Source organism: Gorilla gorilla, chromosome 9 (assembly GCF_029281585.2).
Source record: "Gorilla gorilla gorilla isolate KB3781 chromosome 9, NHGRI_mGorGor1-v2.1_pri, whole genome shotgun sequence".
In the NCBI taxonomy this organism is placed as follows: domain Eukaryota; kingdom Metazoa; phylum Chordata; class Mammalia; order Primates; family Hominidae; genus Gorilla; species Gorilla gorilla.
This window is the reverse complement of record NC_073233.2, coordinates 139018526-139036987: the sequence shown is the minus strand read 5'-3', so window position 1 is coordinate 139036987 and position 18462 is coordinate 139018526. Positions and strand designations below refer to the sequence as shown.

General features: G+C 39.4%; 1 long non-coding RNA gene across 1 annotated transcript; it reads right to left on the bottom strand.

Moving 5' to 3' along the window:
• Positions 1–4884: 4884 nt before the first annotated feature.
• LOC129525364 (uncharacterized) lies at positions 4885–6816 on the bottom strand. Its single transcript, XR_008669636.1, has 3 exons — positions 6721–6816; positions 5866–6037; positions 4885–5006 (listed from the first exon to the last, which is right to left on the bottom strand). It is a non-coding gene; the product is annotated as an uncharacterized lncRNA (long non-coding RNA).
• Between the last annotated feature and the right edge of the window lie 11646 nt (positions 6817–18462).

Genomic DNA, 18462 nt, shown 5'->3' with positions numbered 1-18462 from the left:
CAAGCACTGAGTAGCCATCAAGACTGCATTGCCACGTACTGGAGAGTAAGTGCAGTACTGGAATCATCTAATCTCATTGGCTGATGACATACTCTACATGCTCCATGGGCTCAGCCCTCTGTTACTGATACTCAAGATAACTTCTCCACAGTAAGAAAATAATAGCAACCTCACCTACCATAGCCCAGGCTGCTGGTAGAGACAAGAGTATAGGCTCATTCATTGTGAGGTTTCTCTCTGAAAGTAGCTACACAACAGGGTCAATGTGACCATTTCCAGAGAACTTTGGCAGCCAGAGTTCCCCGGAGAAGACCCTCGTATCCACTTTGAGTTGTGGAAAGACACTTCATTTTTCTCTGTCCAGTAGCTATGGTGTGAGAAAATCTGAGAGATCTGTGAATAACAGTAACAATTGTTCTGGGGCCTCTGCATTGAAAACAGCTTGCAGAAGGGGGCTGCCTCAGTGGAGAAGATGCACAGAGCTTCCCTCATGCACTCACGGTGGGCGTGGTTGGGGCCCAAGGCTGCTTGGCTTAGGAATAGAGGAAATGACCCATACAAAGCAGGCACATGAAATGCAGTGCTGGAGTGGGTGGAGTGAAAAGATCCTGCTGGGTCACACCTGGGCTCTACTTCAGAAGGAACACAGCCTATGATCAGGGTCAGAGGAGATGGGCATGGTTGTGAATGGTTGATGGTTTGTCTCTTCTGCAAGATCCCAAGCTCCCTAACAGAAGGAGCTGCATGTCAGTCACCCTTTCTAGTCTCACCCCTATTCCTAGAACATGGAAGGCACTTGGTGAATACTCTGATTCATTACAACAAAATCAGGGTTCCTTATGTCTTAGTCAGGGTTCTCCAGAGAAAGAACCAATAGGATATATAGAGATCTATAGGAGGAGGTTTATTATGGAAATTGGCTCATGTGGTTATGAGACTGAGAAGTCCCACAATATGCCATCTGCAAGCTGGGGAGCCACAAAAGCTGGTAGTGTGATTCATCCTGAATCCAAAGGCCTGACAACAGAGATTTGGGGACAATTGGTATAAATCTTGGAATCTGAAAGCCAGAGAACAAGGAGCTCTGATGTCCAAGGGTAGGAGAAAATTAATGTCCCAATTTAAGAAAGGAGAGATAATTCATGCTTCTACCTTTTTGTTCTACTTGATCCCTCAACAGATTGGATGGTGCCTGCCCACATTGGTGGGGGTGGATCTTCCTTACCCAGTCCACTGATGGAATGCTAATCTCTTCCAGGGACACCCTCACAAACACACCCAGAAATCATGCTTTATCAGCTATCTGGGCATCCCTTAGCCCAGTCAAGCTGGCACCTAATGTTAACCATCACAGTTCACTTCATAGAAAGCTAGTTTTGAAAGAGGCTAATGGATATTGTTAAAAGAAGAAGACGGAAATAAAGAAAAAGAAAATCTTCCATGGTCAACTTAGTTTGGAAAGTGTCAGATTAACAAGGTTCAACAGGGCAATTTACTGTAGGATTTCTCTGAGCCTTTTAAATGATAATGAGAGGAATATAGAAAGCAGCATTTCCTAAGCTTAATTGACCATGGAATTCTTTTTCCATAGAGCTTCTTGCGGGACTATTGTTCTGTGGAAGCACTGAGCAGGACCTCTAACTTCAGCTCGGTATTGCAGTCATTAGATAAAGCAGGTATGCCACTTTGAGGTTGGTTGGCTAATCAATGAATTGTACCACCACATAAAACATCACTGAAGGCACATCATCCCTGGATTTATTTATTCATCTACGCAACTAACGGGCGCCACATCCTTATCAATGTCAGTCCCAGGAACATAGATTTCTACTTTTTTATTTCCATACCAATGATACCATAATTATCAGTCAAATTTATTACCACATCAACATTGAATTAATATATCTATTAATATTTTTAGCACCTACTACAGGCAAAGTGTTATTTTATATAACCTGGGAACATATAATTCTGTTAAAGTTGAAAAGATTATCCCAGCTCTCCGGGAATCTGCAAGCTAATTGGGGAAATTAGAAATATACATTTTCCCCTTGGGGTGTCTGTTCCCTGCTACTGCTCACACCTCTACCTTAAGATGCCTTCCTTCTGGTCGATGTACTCAATTATCTTTCTCAAAATGTCTTCATTTTCACAATCTCAACTGGAGATAGCTCTGTGTTTTTGGGCCTGTGTACAGTATGTATTATTCATGTGCTCACTTGTTTCTGAACAACTTATGAAAACCAACTGGAGATTAATTCATAAAAAATAAGCTTTCTCCCCCCTCTCCCTTTACAGGACCAGATCTGTTTCTCCGCCACAATTGTATTGGCTGATTGGGTTTCTGCTCTTCCTCTGCCCCTGTTCTGTAGGAAAATCATGTCTCTTTAGTATTGCTGCCACACAGTCTTTCATGTGCTTCGAATGTATACCATTGTGTTCTGACTTTTGTTTTGTGCAGAATCTCTTTTATGCTCTATCTTCTGTAAGGTCCTCTGTCTTGGCAGCTGGGAGATTTTCATTGTACTTTGCACATTGCAAGTTTTTTGTTCTGCAAGGTGGCCTTTTGTAGTCAAGTTTGCTAATGTTTCTAATGGAAAACAGGCACAGCCATACTTCATCAGTCTTATTCTGCTCTGAGGCACAGTTGCCAAGCCCAATAAGGGGACCAAGATCCTCCCTGCTCACAAAGGAGAAGGTGGGCTCAACTCAGCAGCAAAAAGGATCTATGTGTTCCTTGCTGAAGGTGAGAGAAGCAGATTGAGGGAAGCAGTTTGATCACTGGAGACTTTGACCCCTAGTTTCAGACACCATAATCCTTTTACTACTTGAAAATATGCCTGTTACTCTTCTTCCTGAGAAACATCCCTCAGCTTCTTCATCCATCTCCTGCTCTTGGCCAGCCATCGTGGGGTCACTCCCTCTCTGGCTCCCAGTAGAGCTTGGGGATAGAGTATAGAGACAATGAGTTTCCTTCTCCACCTTGCTTCCTACATTTCATTCTCAGTTATGGACACAAGCACAACCTCAGCTTCACCATTGTCATGGATCATTTTTCTGCACCTTGTGTCCCACATATAACTGAAACTTGGGACTCCAAAAATATCTGTTGAATGAATGACTGCACTACTGCCCTTAACTCCTGGACCTCCCAGCCCAGGCTTTGGGAGAAGCTGTCAGGTGTCCCTGCTGCCTCCCATCCCATCTTCCTGGAATCCCTGCTCTGTGCCTCTTGCTGGTTTAGTTCTTCAGTCAACTGGAAGGGCACGGATGATGGTGTGGATCTGTGGTCTGTGAGGTAAAGTGTAGGACATCAAAAGGCATTGACCCATGGAGACACAATGCTACCATCCCCACATACAATGCCTCAGTTCAATCATGGGAGAGCACCCTTAGAAATCTCAACGTGAAAATCATCTACATCAATTTGGCCTTGCATGATGGTCCCAGGCTCCTTCTCTTCTGGAGAGAGAGAGTGTATGTGTGTGTGTGTGAGATTCCCCTAGTTTGCTATCTCAAATCAATTCTTTCATTTTGAGAACTTCCATGTTTTAAAATATATCCTTACATGAATGGTTGTCATTTTCTTCATCTCCCCTTCCATATTTTAATTCATTATCATATATTCCCCACTAAGGCAGTCTAAAACACACTTTTACATTCATCTCACTGTTCACTGAAAACTCAGTCTTCCCTTTCTTAAATCTCTCTCTCCCCACCCCTCCTTTCTTGTTTTTTGTGTTTGTTTTTTGGTATTCTTGACTCCATTCCCCCTCCTTTGACAAATTACAGTTTATTAGTTGTTATGGCAACTCTGTATTGCTCTCAGTACCTCTCTCTCGTGACGTGGCTACAAATGAAGAGGTTAGAAAAATGAAGATAGGCTTCACACTCTTCCAGTCTCTTCCCTAAGCCTTTCCCCCATCCTCATTATCATCTCTACTCCCTGTCCCCCCAAACTTACACACAGGTAACAAAGAAGCCCAAAAATAAATAAATGAAAGACTATATCTCTTTGATTGTCCACAGCGATATTATTTGCTACTATAACAAAAAAAAGTGAAACAGTAGAATGCTTGAGCTGTAGTAGCATGTTGTGATTTGTGGCACCCTTGGAGGCAGCTTCTCTGTTTTGGAACAGCAATCACCACAACAGGCCAATTGTGTTAGGGGAAGACAGGTGGCACATTCAATTCTAATTCTTTCTGGCTTCAGCTTCTGCCATTCATGCCTTACCTAAGACCCCTATGGGGTGACTCTGATCAATGCCCATTAGAACTACCTCATTCCCTTGACCTTGGCCAAGATCCTATCTGAATCAGGACTAAACTTGTCTAGTAAATTCATAAAAAGATCTCCCAACTTTTCACTAAATTATTCCAGACCCCACACTCCACACCCCTCAAGAAATACACTTCACTTCCATATATCTTCCTAACAAGTTATTTTGCTGTCACATTTTCTCTGACATCTGTCACCTTGGTATCTAAGCACTCTAGCAAATTCATGAGGCTAAAAACAAACACTTATGTGGGAAGGGGGAAAAAAGCTCTTCTTTTCTGCTCTCTCATCTCCATAGGGACAAAATAGCACAAAGATGCTATGATTCTACAAGGTCATGCTGTGCAAAGACAGTATAACAGCCAAGAAAAGACGGCAAAATCCTAACTTCCAGTCCCTGACCTCCATAATGCAAATACACACTGTCTGGAGTCAGTGTCAGTGTTTCTGTAGAAATTACCAGGGGGAATTTTGTGGCTGCTGACCATAGCCAGGAAGGAATCTTCACAAAATGGAATATATTCCCTTCCCTTCCAGGGTCTGGACCTTGCCTCCTTCTCTTACTGCTGAACGTTCAAGCACTATTTCAACTTTAATACTTACTGCAATGTTCAGAGATTTTATTTATTTAGCAAATCACTCAATCATTATTAATTGGCAGTCTTCCACAGTCAAGCACATGTTAGAGATGAGTAAGACTCTATCTCTCTTTGAGGATTTGTTATCTGTCAAGAAAAGATGAGATATATGTATAAAAATTATTACTGAGAAAATACTATTTCCAATTCTAAACTCCAAAGAGGGATAAAATCTATAAGGATTTTGTTCTAATAGATCTTACTATTACAGCAGAGAAAACAAGACAATAAACAACAGATAAACAAACAAGATATCTTACATCAAAACATAATAAAAGATAAAATGTGATATAATGAAGATATAGATGAAGAGCTCAACACCTTTTTTTTTCCACAGGGAATCAAATAGCTAAATGGAATGTATGATCTACTTCCAGAATTATGTTTGTAGCAACTGAGACCTCTGAATGTAAATGATTTTTCTCCAGTAAGCAAATATTGCAGATGTTGCATTCACCCACGAGTGACCTAGGTGGAGCAAGAGATTCAGCACCTGTAACAAGCTGGTGACCAAAATATTTTAAAGAATTCGGAAGCAGTTGAAATATAAGTTGCTCAAATCCAGAAGAGAATTAGTTTAAAAACATAGGATCTCTGGGAAGTGTTGCAATCCATTGGCCACTTGATGGGCTGCTATTCAAAAGAGAATGAACTTATACCTCCACCCTAATTATTTAAACAGGTTACTTTACAGTTGCTGAAAACTAAAGAAGCAACCCTAACCTCTTTGTCTTTAAAAATAACTTTAATAGTTTTGTTTTTAATGTTGCAGCATTCAGGTACATATTAGGTGATAAATCTCTTCTAACATTCATTCTATCATTAGTCCACACTTACCCGTACCCCTGAGATTCAGCCAGTTGAGCAACATAAAGACCTTAGCTCCTCAAACAAATGGCTTCCAGGAAACTTATTTATGCACCCCCATTGCATATTCTCTGCTTACCTAAAAGCTGCCATTCAAAATATTCACTGTCCCTCACTTGTAGACTGGTCCAGGAAGATGATGTATATTATCAGTCTTCAGAGGAGGTATTAAGCTTTCTGACCAAGGATACTTTTTAGATGGTGACACAGGAAAGAGGAGCTCAAGCAGAGCACGTGAGCCCATATGAGACCTGGAAACAGACATCAGCATTCAGAACTACTAAAACTCCTTGAATTTGAGTGACAGGGTAAAGAACAGGAGAGAGCTGCAGAGAGAAGCTACCTCAAGTGGTGAAAGACTCAAGGCCTAGCAGAGAATGGATGCTCTGGGCCTTAGAGCTAAATGAAGATCCTAGAGTTTGCACAATTCTAGGAGGTGAGTATAGAGACCTTATGGTAAGCCTTGGACATTCCATTGAGACTTCAGAAAGGTCTCCACTTAGGAGGAAGAACCATGCCCTGAAGAAAGAGCCACATCCTAGGGCTAAGGATAAAACTGAACTTGACCCATTTAATCCAAATAAAAACAATCCTAACAGGTTCAAAAAGATCTGCCAACAATTTAACTGCCTGCCAGGACAAAATTCAGCTTTCTTTTAAAAAGGACAAGGTAATCCAGACTCCTTACAATGTGTATCACCTACAGGGTCTACCATACAATAAGAAATTACTAGAATGCAAAAAAATAGCCAATAGAAGCAGACCCTAAGATGGCCCCATTGGAATTAGCAAGCAAGAACATTAAAATAGCTATCATCAATATGTCAAAAGAAACTATAATATTAAAAGATAATGTAAATATAACTGAGTACTTGGAAGTCTCAGAAGACATTTTAAAAATTAAATGGACATTATAATAGTGAGATTACAATACCTGAAATAAAATGTGCCGAATGAGCTTCACACAAATTAGAGATGGCAGAGGAGATATTCAGTGAGCTTGTACATATCCCTATTTAGTATTTAAACTGAGAGAGAGAGAAAGACTTTTTAATAAATAGAAATAACAGAAATTTAGCATTCTGTGAAAAAAATCTTAAGTGTTGTAATATACCCATAGTTAATTTCCAAAAGATGAGAGAAAAAGGGAAGAAAAAATGTTTAAATAATAACCAAACATTTTCAAATAAGCCAAGAATTTGACCTTCAAATTTAAAGTCAATGAACCCAATGTACAATTTTATTTTATTTTTATTTCAATAGTTTTTGTAGGTGTAGGTGGATTTTTGTTACATGGATAAGTTCTTTAGTGGTGATTTCTGAGATTTTGATGCACCAGATGTAGAATTTTTTTAAAACCCCTAATGCATTATATATAAGTTACTGAAGCCTAAATATAAACAAAAAATCTTTGAAGAAGCCAGTGGGGAAAAACATACATTGCATATAGTAGAACAATGATATGAATGATGACTAAACTTCTCATCAGAAATAATGAAAGCTGGAAGATAAATGAATGAATTCTATGTGGTGCCAAATGAAAAAAAAAGAACAAATGGCCCAGAACTTTATAGATATCAAAAAATAATCTTCAAGGTGAAAATAAAATAAATATATTTTTAGGTAGGTGAAAACTGAAAGAATTCATGTTCAGCAGACCTCCATGATATAATATTCAAAGGAAGTTCTTTGAACAAAAGAATGGAACTTCTGATATGCAAGAAAGAATGAAGAGCTCAGGAACAGGTAAATATCTGGATAAAAATAATATTTTTTTCTTCTCTTAATTTCTTTTATAAACAATTGGCTTTCACAGCATAAAATGTATTTTATGGTTTCAGCACATTTCAGAGTAAAATATATGAAAATAATACTAGAAAAAGTGAGGGTAAATGGAATTACACTCTTATAGGATTTTTACATTTTTTATGATAAGGTACAATATTAACTCTAAGTAGACTGTAAAAAGGTAAGGACTTCCTAGTGCTTCCTAGAATGACTATGAAAAATAGAGAGGTAAAGCTAAAAAGCCAATAGAAAAAATTAAATTGGATACTAAAATAATTTGGTGAATTCAAAAGAAGGCAGAAAAGGAAAAACAGAAACAAAGAAGATGAGGCAAACAGTCAGTAAATAGCAAGATGATACATTAAATCCAGGATCATCAATAATTACATTTAAAGCAAATGCACCAAACTCCAGTTAAGGGCATAGATTTTTCAGACTGTATAGGAAAAAAAAAAGACTCAATTACATCCTGTCTACAAGACATGCATGGTAAATACAATGACCCTGATAGGTTGAAAGTAAAAGGATGGAACAAGATAAATCACACAAATAGTAATCATGAGAAACCTTGTGTGGCTATATTGATATCAGACAAAAGAGACAACAAGAAATCTTACCAAAGACAGAGATATATCACAATAGTAAAAATAGATTATTTCTTTTGGAAGATATGACAATCCTAGAACTGCATGTGCTTGTAATATTAGAGCTTCAAAATACACAAAGCAGGAAAAGACATGAATAAAGAAAGAAACAGAAAAATACACAGTTATAGCTGGAGATTTTTAAATCCCTCACTCAGAAATTATTAGAATAACTAGAAAAAAAGTCAAAAAGGAAATACAAAGGTTTGTACAACAATATAAACTGCCTTGATACAATTGAAATTTTCAAAACACTATAACCCCAAAACTATAGAATAGACATATTTTCAGGCATATATGGTATAACATATATACATGTGTAGCACATACAAACAATATGTTGTAAACATATGTAAAATAAGTTTCAATACATTTCAGAAGATTGAAATCTTACACATGTTCTCTGACAACAAAAGATTAAGTACAAAAATACTAACTATATGTATGTAGAAATGCTCAAATATTTGGAAATTAGTCAACATACTTCTAAATAATTCATGGAGCACAGTATAACTAATAAGAGAAGTCAGGAAATACAGTTAACCCTTGAACAACATGAGTTTGAGCTGCAGGGGTCCACTTATACGTGAATTTCTTTTCAACCCAATGTGATAAAAATACAATATTCTCTTGATGTAAAACTCATGTATATGGGGGCAAACTTTCTGTATATGTCTGCAAGACTTGAGTACGCACAGATTCTGTTGTACTCCAGAATCCTGGAACCAAGTCCTCATGTATACTGAGACATAACTGTACTGAACTAAATGATAACGAAAACACAACATGTCAAAATTTGTATGATACCTCCCGAATGGTGGTAGGAGGGAATTTATTACTTTGAAAATAGGTGATCTAAGTTTCCAGTATAAAAAGGTAGAAAAAAAGAGAAAATTAAACCCAAAATAAATAAAAAAAAAAACAAAACACGGTTCTTTAAATTGTTAATAAAGTTGAGTAAACCTGAGCAAAACAAATCAGGAAAAAAAGAGAATATAGTAATCACCAGCATCAGAAATAAAAAGGGGGATATCACTACAGATCCTACAGACATAAAAAGAATAATAAAGAATATTGTAATAACTTTATGCCCCTAGATTTAACAACTTAGATGAAATGAACAAAATCCTTGAAAACACAATTTTATAAAACTGATACAAAATTATAGAACATAAAAATAGTCCATATGCAGTTTTCTTTTAAAGTGAAATTCATAACCATAAAGAAAATCCAAATGGCCTTACTATTAGTTCTATGGTGTAGAGAAAAAAATAATATAATAATTCATAAACTACTTCAGAAAATAAAGAATGATCATTTCATCTCTTGTTTTACAAAGCCAACCAAATTATGATATCAAAACTTAACAAATACACTTTAATTAAAAAAATTATAGCCAAATAAGCCTGAGCATAAACACAAAAACTTTTCACACAATATTAGCAAATTAAACCTAGCACTATACAAAGCTTCCAAGTGGGGTTCATACCAGACATGCAAGATTGCTTTAATATTCAAAAATCAGTCAATATGATCCATCATATTAACAAATTCCAGAAGAAAAACTGTGTATTATATCAATATATAATCATCTTAAAAATTATTTGGGGCCAAGTGCAGTGGCTCACCTCTGTAATCCCAGCACTTCGAGAGACGGAGGCAGGTGGATCGCTTGAGGTCAGGAGTTCAAGACCAGCCTGGCCAATGTGATAAAACTCTGTCTCTACTAAAAATACAAAAACTAGCCAGGCATGGTGGCATACCCCTGTAATCCCAGCTACTTGGGAGGCTGTGGCAGGAGAACTGTTTGAACCCATGAGGCAGAGGTTGCAGTGAACCGAGATTGCGCCACTGCACTCCAGTGGGAAACAGAGCAAGACACCATCTCAAAAAAAAAAAAAAAAATTGGCAAAACTCAACACCCATTCATAGTTGAAACTCTAAGCAAAGTAGAAATAGATGGAACTTCTTCTTGATGTGATAAAGGACATCTACAAAAAGCCCCCTGATTAACATACTTATTAATAATGAAATATTGAACTCCTTCCCCTTTCTTTCATAAACGAAGTGTGAATGTTCCTTTTAACTAAATCTATCCTACTTTATACTGCTAACCAGTAAAATAAAGCTTGAAAAATAAATGAAAAGCATAAAAATTAGAAATGAGGAAATTTCATTTATTCAATGATATTATTATAGTTTACATAGAAAATCCTAAAGAATTTATATTTTAAAAAGCTATTAGAACTTATAAGTAAATAAATTAAGATCACAACATATAAAGTCACTATATAAATATCAATATGCAAAATTAGAATAACAAAATTTTAAAATAACATTTACAATAACATTATGAAACAAAAAATATTTAGGAATAAAATTAACAGAAGAGGTACCAGAGTTGTGAGTCAAAAACTACAAAATAGTATTGATAGAGATAAAAAATAAATAAATGAGGAGAAATAAGATGTTGATAGATTGGAGAATCAATATTATTGAAATGTCAAATCTCCCCAAATTTTCTATAGAGTCAATACAATCCTATGAAAAATTTCAACCGGCCATTTTATACAAATCAATAAATTTATTCCAGCATTTACATAAAACTACAAAGGGCCTAGGATAGCCAAAACAATATTTTTAAAAATGCATTTGGAGAGCTTACATTACCTGGTTTCAAAGCTTACAAGATTTCACTGCGGTGTTTATTACACTGTATATGTATTTTTCAAAGCTCATTGAATTGCACTTGAGATCTTGGCCTTTAATTGCATGTGAATTTTACCACAATAAGAAAAATAATAAATTGCAATTTCCTCTTGGTAGACTACATCACAAGAAGGTCAGGGTGCTTTCTGCTGAGTATAGATGAAAGCAGACAAGCATATATACAGCAGAGCTCTTTTCTCTCTGTCTTCTTCAGTAAGCAATGCTGGTGGATTCTTCTGCATCAACTTGGTTAAACTGAAACAACTTATCCCAGAATTTCTTCTGTATATATTTCCAAGTTAGAATCGGCCAAAAGAAAAATTTGCACAAGATCTGGAAGGTAGGAGTGAAACAGCAACCAATATTCTCTGAAGCTGCCATGGTCAGATGTAGTGATAAACACATGCAAATTGCCTGACGGGTTTCACTTTTTTCTCACTCTTTTCCATTCCACATTCAGCCCTCTCCTCAAGTGACACATCTGGTAACCCAGAAAATACTCAGGCTCACCATCAGACACCTGGCTGCAGACCCACAGAGGCTATAGCTGCATAGAAGCAACATTTCCCATGGTCCTCCAAGATGCCCCCTTTATGGTTGACTTCAGAGACTGGACACAGTCTCAGATTGTCCATTGGCTACTGACTCATATTCTGTTCCTCCAACTCGTTGCGTGGACCTCTGCTTCCCAGTTCCTTCTCAATTGTGTAAGGTCTAATTGCCATCATAAACATCTTACCCACACTTACCATGACTCTGATTCCGTGGCTGAATCATGACTTATAACACAGCAACCCTTTCATCTCTGATGCTGGATCTGATTCACTCAATGACAGCAAAGGGTGATGTGGGCTTGCTTGATGAATTACATGTCGGTGGAGGAATTGGGTGCAGCCTTTTAGTAAAACTAACTACTACAGGGTTAGAAGTCAAAGAGATGACAATGACAAACTTCAGGTGAGCTTTCATGTATCACAAAGCATACTAAACATCTTAAGATGTACCCTCTTATTAAAAAATGCTTCTCTCCAAAGATAACTGATATGAGTTCCAATTCCAAAAGAGAAGGTCCCAATACATTCTTCCTTAGGTAACTGAGTAGGCGAATATACATAACCAAAAAGTGAGGCAACGTGTCAGGAGATGATAAAGGTGCATGTGCACATAGGCAGACATTTGTATTTCTCCATTAAAAAAACAAAAACCATGTACATCTTTTGCAATGGAGAAAAATAAAGGGCATGTCAGAAACAACTAACCCAGCCTTGGTATTTAGAAATTTATGAAACCCTAGAAAAATCATCTTACATTCTTATTTCTTATTTTATTTACCACAAAACTAGCCATAAGACCCATCTTAACTTCTTCATAAAAGAGCAGAAAATAATTTGAGTTTCTGCTATGTGCTAGGCATATTTATTTTTGCAACTGTCCTATAAGGAAAATGATATTAGCCTCATTTTACAGATGAAATTGAGACTCAGAAATATTAAATAATGTATTTAAGGCCATGTAGCTTCTAAGAAGAAGAGCCATGATTTGATCTCCTGTCCATCTGAGACTCACAGTCTTTTTACTAAACCACCCTCATTTCAGCACAAATCTCCATTTTAGAAAAAAAGGAAGTGCTGTCATGGGAATGTTTACCCTGTGAAATTATTTTGAAATAATTATAAAGAAAATAATTTTTAAGTACCTCCAGACCTGTGTATGCATGTATGTGCTCCTGGTCAAAGTGGCCACTTTGAGAGAATATACATACATCCCAATAGGTTCTACCATTAATGCAATTTTCCAGCACATTTTTGGAACTTCCACAATTGTGCAGAATTGGAATTGCAGCACAATTGCTTTACACACACACACACATATATACATATATATATATATACAGATATATCTATATATACAATATATACACAAATTTTATATATTGATATGTACGTATGCAGATAGTAAGTATAAGGTACCCTCTTTCCTTTCTATTCGCTAACATACACATAAAATCCAAGGAGACTTTCATGAAAAACCACACTCCTTGGAGATTTTCAAGCAGAATTCAGGCAAGCATAGGCATTAGGTGTAGTTTAGAGGGAAGAGCTACATCAGAAAGAAAGCTGAACAATATGACCTTTAAAGTCCTTCCCAACGCTGAGATTCCCTGTAATATAATTTGTTATGTTTGGTTTTTATTAGAAAACTCATTCTATTACATTATGGTCACACCTCATAAGAAGCACTATGCAAATGGAAGGTGGATCTTTGCTACGAATAATAACATTATGATTGTCTTTTTAGTAGAATCTCTAATTGCAAAATTAATTTCCCTCACTTCTCACCCACTGTGAGGCCAGATAGGCCCTCTGTGTATGATCTTATGGCACCATGAACTTCCTCTGACTCAGCAGTGGTGGGACTTGCAGTTATTGTTTAATCCCCTCCAGGCCTTACATTCCTTAAGGGCTAAGGCATACATCTTTATCAATGTGAATCGGGCCAGACTCAGAGGAAGAACTTCATAAGTATTTTAAATGAATAATAAATATATGTTGAATGTCAAAAGCATAGTTGTGGAATCAACCTGAAACCCTTCCCTGTACTATCATTCCCATGGGAATAATTTATGTGGCATTTCCTAAAGGCTGTCTGTGTGAAGACAAGGAGTGTGTCCCATGTGAGAGGGGATCCTGGCATGGGGGGGCCAGTGAACACTGCGCACACTAGGGGACAGTGAGGCTGCAGGGATGGCTCCCAAGTCAGAGGATTTGCTCCAGCGAAGGCAAACAGGGAGAACAGGGAGCCACGGAGGAAAGGAGGCACTTCCATTCCAAAGAAAGAGACAATCAAGAGCACAGACACAGAAGCAGAAACAGGCAAAACTTTCTGAATAGAAAACTGAGCAGCTCAGTGTGGCTGTGGTGTGCAGTCTGCTGTGGGGAGTGGTGGGAATTAGATGCTGACTTTGGTCAGGGGAAAAGGCCTTCAGTGCCAGGCATGGTAGGCTAAACCATGGTCCCCAACAATATCTAGGCTCTAATCCCTGGAACCTGTGAATGTTTCCTTCTATGGCAAATGTGACTTTGCAGATGAGGAGATTATCCTGGATTTGGTGACTGGCCCTAAATGTAATCACAAACGTCCTTATAAGTGGGAGATGGAAAGGTTTGATAGCAGAGGAGAAGGCAATGTGAAGCCTGGACAGAGAGGATTAAAGATGCTGAGCTGCTCATCTTGAAGGTGGTGGAAAGGGCATGAGGCAAGGAATGCAGGAATACAGGCCCAGAAGTGGGAAAAGGCACAGAAATGCGTTCTCTCCTAGAACATCCAGAGGGAGCACAGCCCTGCCAACACCTTGTTCTCAGCACAGTGAAACACATTTAGGACTTTTGGCTTTCAGAACTGTGTGAGAATAAGTGTGTGTTGCTCTCTGTCACTGAGTTTGTGGTAATTTGTTACAGCAGTCACAGGAAACTCATACGACCAGGAGAAGGCATTTGAGTGTTACCCAGTAAGCAATGAAGAGTCATGACAATCCAGGCAGAAATGGATTGGGGGAAGGCAAATGGAAGGGGTGTGGTGAGGGGGAAAGTGTGGAACAGTGGCTTGACTTTAGAAGTGGATAGAATCTCCCTGGATATTTTGTTAGCAAAGCATTTTGGGATCCTTTGGGATGAAAGGTGCTGCAGAAAATGTAATAACGCTAATAAATATTCTATGATTTCCCTGGAACATGTCCTCGGGTGAACTACAAGGCGGCTCTTAATGTTACGATGAGAGATGTGGGAGGCTCCGCAGTTTGGGGTCTCAGGGTGCTATACAAACCAAGATTATGTTTGTCTGCCTCCCCTAGGGACTGGCGTCCTCTGAGCCTCACATGTCTTCTTCCCCAAACCTAATTCACATGAGCTCTGGGGAGCGGCAGCAAAGGGCAGAGTCAAGAGCTGTTCAAGGCAACAATAGCAGGAAAAGAGAGTGTAATGAATTATTTAGCATTTCACTAGGGCAGCGCAAGACCAGCTCCAAATGCTGAGTGGGCGATGATTGGGGTAATCCATAGAGATCTGGGGAGAGTGGTTGGCTGAGACGACTAGAGTTAATGTTGGGGACATTCGTCCGTGCTGGGCCTGAGACCCGCTAATTCATCTCCCTCACAGGTTGCAAGCTGGAAATTGAGGCTTCTACCCCCAGAAAGCTGATTTTTAAACCAGAGACTCAAGGTTCCCAATCTTTTTGGCCCTTTATCATCTTTTGACAGTGCTTAAAGACTCAACAGAGGCCTTGACCTTCAAGGTAAAAGAGCCCTTCATTCCATAACAGTCAGTATTCGTTCTATCTTAGAACTGAGGGGAGCATTGGAGGTCATGTCACTTAAACCACTAATTCTTCAATGGAGAAAACCCAAGATCAGGGAATTCAAGTGACCCTGGGGAAACACCTCTGGTTTCCCAGCCAGGGATCTTGCACCTGGACCACACCTCTCCAGTTAATTTCCTTGTCAGAGTAGGAGACTCATGCACCACCTGGGGCTAATGTTCTGGAGAAATATGTAGCTGAAGGTCTTTGCCCTCTGGAAAAGTAAGGGACTTTTACACAGGACTTTAGCCTTTCTTTCTGTATCATGGTCTATTTCTGGACATTGAGACAAAATTCTCTTTCATCATGATACCTTCAAATCTCAGACTCTCTGGGAGACCAAATCCAGTTTGGAGCTGAGCCCGCCTATAAGCAGAATTCATGAGAAAAGAACCATAAGCATGGAGTTAGTAGACCTGGTTTCAGATGCTGGCCCTGTCACTTGTAACATGTCATTTGATCTCTCTGCTCCCAGCTCCCTGAGATATAAATACAGGATAATAATACCCACCTCAGAGCTGCTGCAAAGATTGACTTGGATGATACAATGCATGCCAAAGCATTTAATAGAATTCTTAGAATATACTAATGCTGGATAAGCATGTGCTAGATCAGAATTTAAATGAGTTTTTAGGAACACAAGTATGAATATGAAGGTTTCCAAAAATACCTTCACTCACAGCCCCTTGTAAAAAAAAATGTCTAAAATTGCACCATTAGCGATACAGACCTCAGATTCTAGAAGGACTGCCAGCCATTGGGAATTCCCATCAAAATACACTTCAGAACCTCAAACCAATATTACTGAAGACCTCAGCAGGAAGTAATTGCTATGGGTAAGCAGTCAAGGTTCTGCGGAAATAAGAGAAGGGTGGAGAAGTGGGAGAAATAGGGAAGTAAGTTGCGCTGAATGGTCCCTGGAAGGCTTCACACACAGGAGACGTTTGAGTCCAATTCTCGACTTTCCTTTGGCCGAAAGTATGTGAAGTTAGAAATCTAATGCTATTTCTACATTCTAAAACATTCCCAGAAACAATGTTTGTTTTATGTTTTTGTTTCCCTGTTTTTCTACTATGATTGAAAGGGAGAGAGGGCAGCCTCCCTCCAACCTCTGCTGGAGCTGTGGACTCCTTTGGGCTTTGTGCTCTGCAGGCAGGCAATCTGCACCTGCCCCCTGCATTCTGGCTTCATTCAGACATCTGGGCTTTTGCTGTTTGATACACACTTATTGAACTATTGAAGACATCAAGATAAATAAAGCAACATCTTTCCCATGACAAGTTCATGGTCAAATAGAAGATACAGACCTGAAGCAAGTAATTATTATAAAATGTGATCATTGCATGAATGCCAGGGGAAACTGGATACGAAAAGGGTGTTTTTCTGGCTTGGGGATTTAGAAATAGGGGCAGACCTGGAAGGCTTCACAGGAGGAGACATTTGAGTGCTGACGGGAGCCAAACAACCTTTGGATGGGAAGAAAATTCCAAAGAGAGAGGATAGCCTTCGCCAAAGAGTTGAGATGCATAAGGGCCAAGCATCTTTGGTGACTCTAACACTGCAGGTGTCGTGCCAGTTATTAAGGTGTTGTCCCCTCAGCTCCTCATCGCCCTTCTCTACCCAGCTGTGTGGTGCTAGGGCTGGGGCCTCCTTTGGAGCTGGCTGCCTGTTAGGACCCACAAGGAGCTGGCTCTGGACAGGGAGCCCCTACCTGCTGGCTGTGCTTCCCATCAGCATTGCCCCAGTAATGGCTCTTCATCCTGGTAGCTGCAAGTGTCCCAACCTCTAGGATTGTGGACTCCCAGCCTTACAGGACCTCTCATACAAGTGCAAGCCATGGCAGCGGGGCTCCCTCTCATTAGAGGTCTAAGCCTAGTTCCACAAGGGGCTTTCTCCAAACTTCTGAATCCCAGCAGAAGTTGAGTAACCCCTCTTCTCCTTAGAGGTATGAGAACCTCCCCTGAGAGAACCCTCCTCTGAGCCCTGAGTTACTAGCAGCTGTCTAGTACTTCTCCCTCCTCAGAAATCTCAGCCATATCTCCACAGCTCTCTAAGTTTCTAGGTTCTAATAATTCCAATCTCTGCTTTTTGACCCTTCAGCTTTAGGATCAATAGCTCCTTGTGGTTAAACCTTTGTATACCTTGGTGTCCCCTTTTCATATTTTCAGTCCTGCAATACCAGGCTAATTGGTTCCATATTTTCTCTGTTCAAATACGTAGAGAGGTTCCTGTTCTCCTCCCTGTAGGCTGACTAATACATCCTACAAGAGATACAAGACAGAATGAAACTGGGTCATGCAGGACTTTATACCCCGCCAAGAGCTTTTGACTCCATTTTACAGATCAGGAGTGGGGAGCCCTGTCCATCTGAGAAAGAAGGTGGTGATGCAGGGTGTTTTGCAGTGAGACATGGGACTAGAGGAAGTGAGGACTGAGGCAGGGAGGTGGGTGAGGAGGAAGTTTCAATGATCCAGGCATGGCATGGTAAGAATCTGGCCACTGCAGAGAACAAGGTGGAAAAGAAGTGTGTTGAAAGACCGCTGAGAAGACTCCTTCTATTGGTAGACAGTCCATATGACTGGCAGGAGCAGGCTCAGGGCTCCACACTTCATAATGCAGGCATCCCACCCTTTCCCTTGGGGTTTAAGAGATGTGGTCCTGGCCTCTGCAAGAGAAACAGGTCCCTGAAGAGGCAGTGTGACCTTGAAGTAGAGAGATGAGCACTGGGTTGGAACCTTGCTTCCACCCCAATATAGATGTAACTTTGTATAAAATACTGAACACACCAAGATCGGTTTCCTTAAAATGCCTGCATTGAATGGTTTAAGTATCATGTTTCCCCCAAACTGACTGGTAATCAGCATTACCTATAGAGCCTTTGAAAAAAAAAAAAGTCAATTCTTAGACCTTGCCCTAGACATTCTGAATTTAAAATTTCCCAAATATGGGTCTCAAAGTCTGACATTTTTTACACTTCCCTGGTAATTCTGGTGAGAAGCTATGTTTGGGAACCACTGACTTAGAAGTTAATATAGATAATGCACATGACCGTATCTAGCTTACAATTCGCTGTAGCAGACATGGTTGGCTGTCAATGTCCCACCCATGCTTCCTCTTGGCACTTGCCACCCTAGTACATGCAGATGGCCTCCTAGTGCAAGCACCTGTGACTCTTTGCCTGA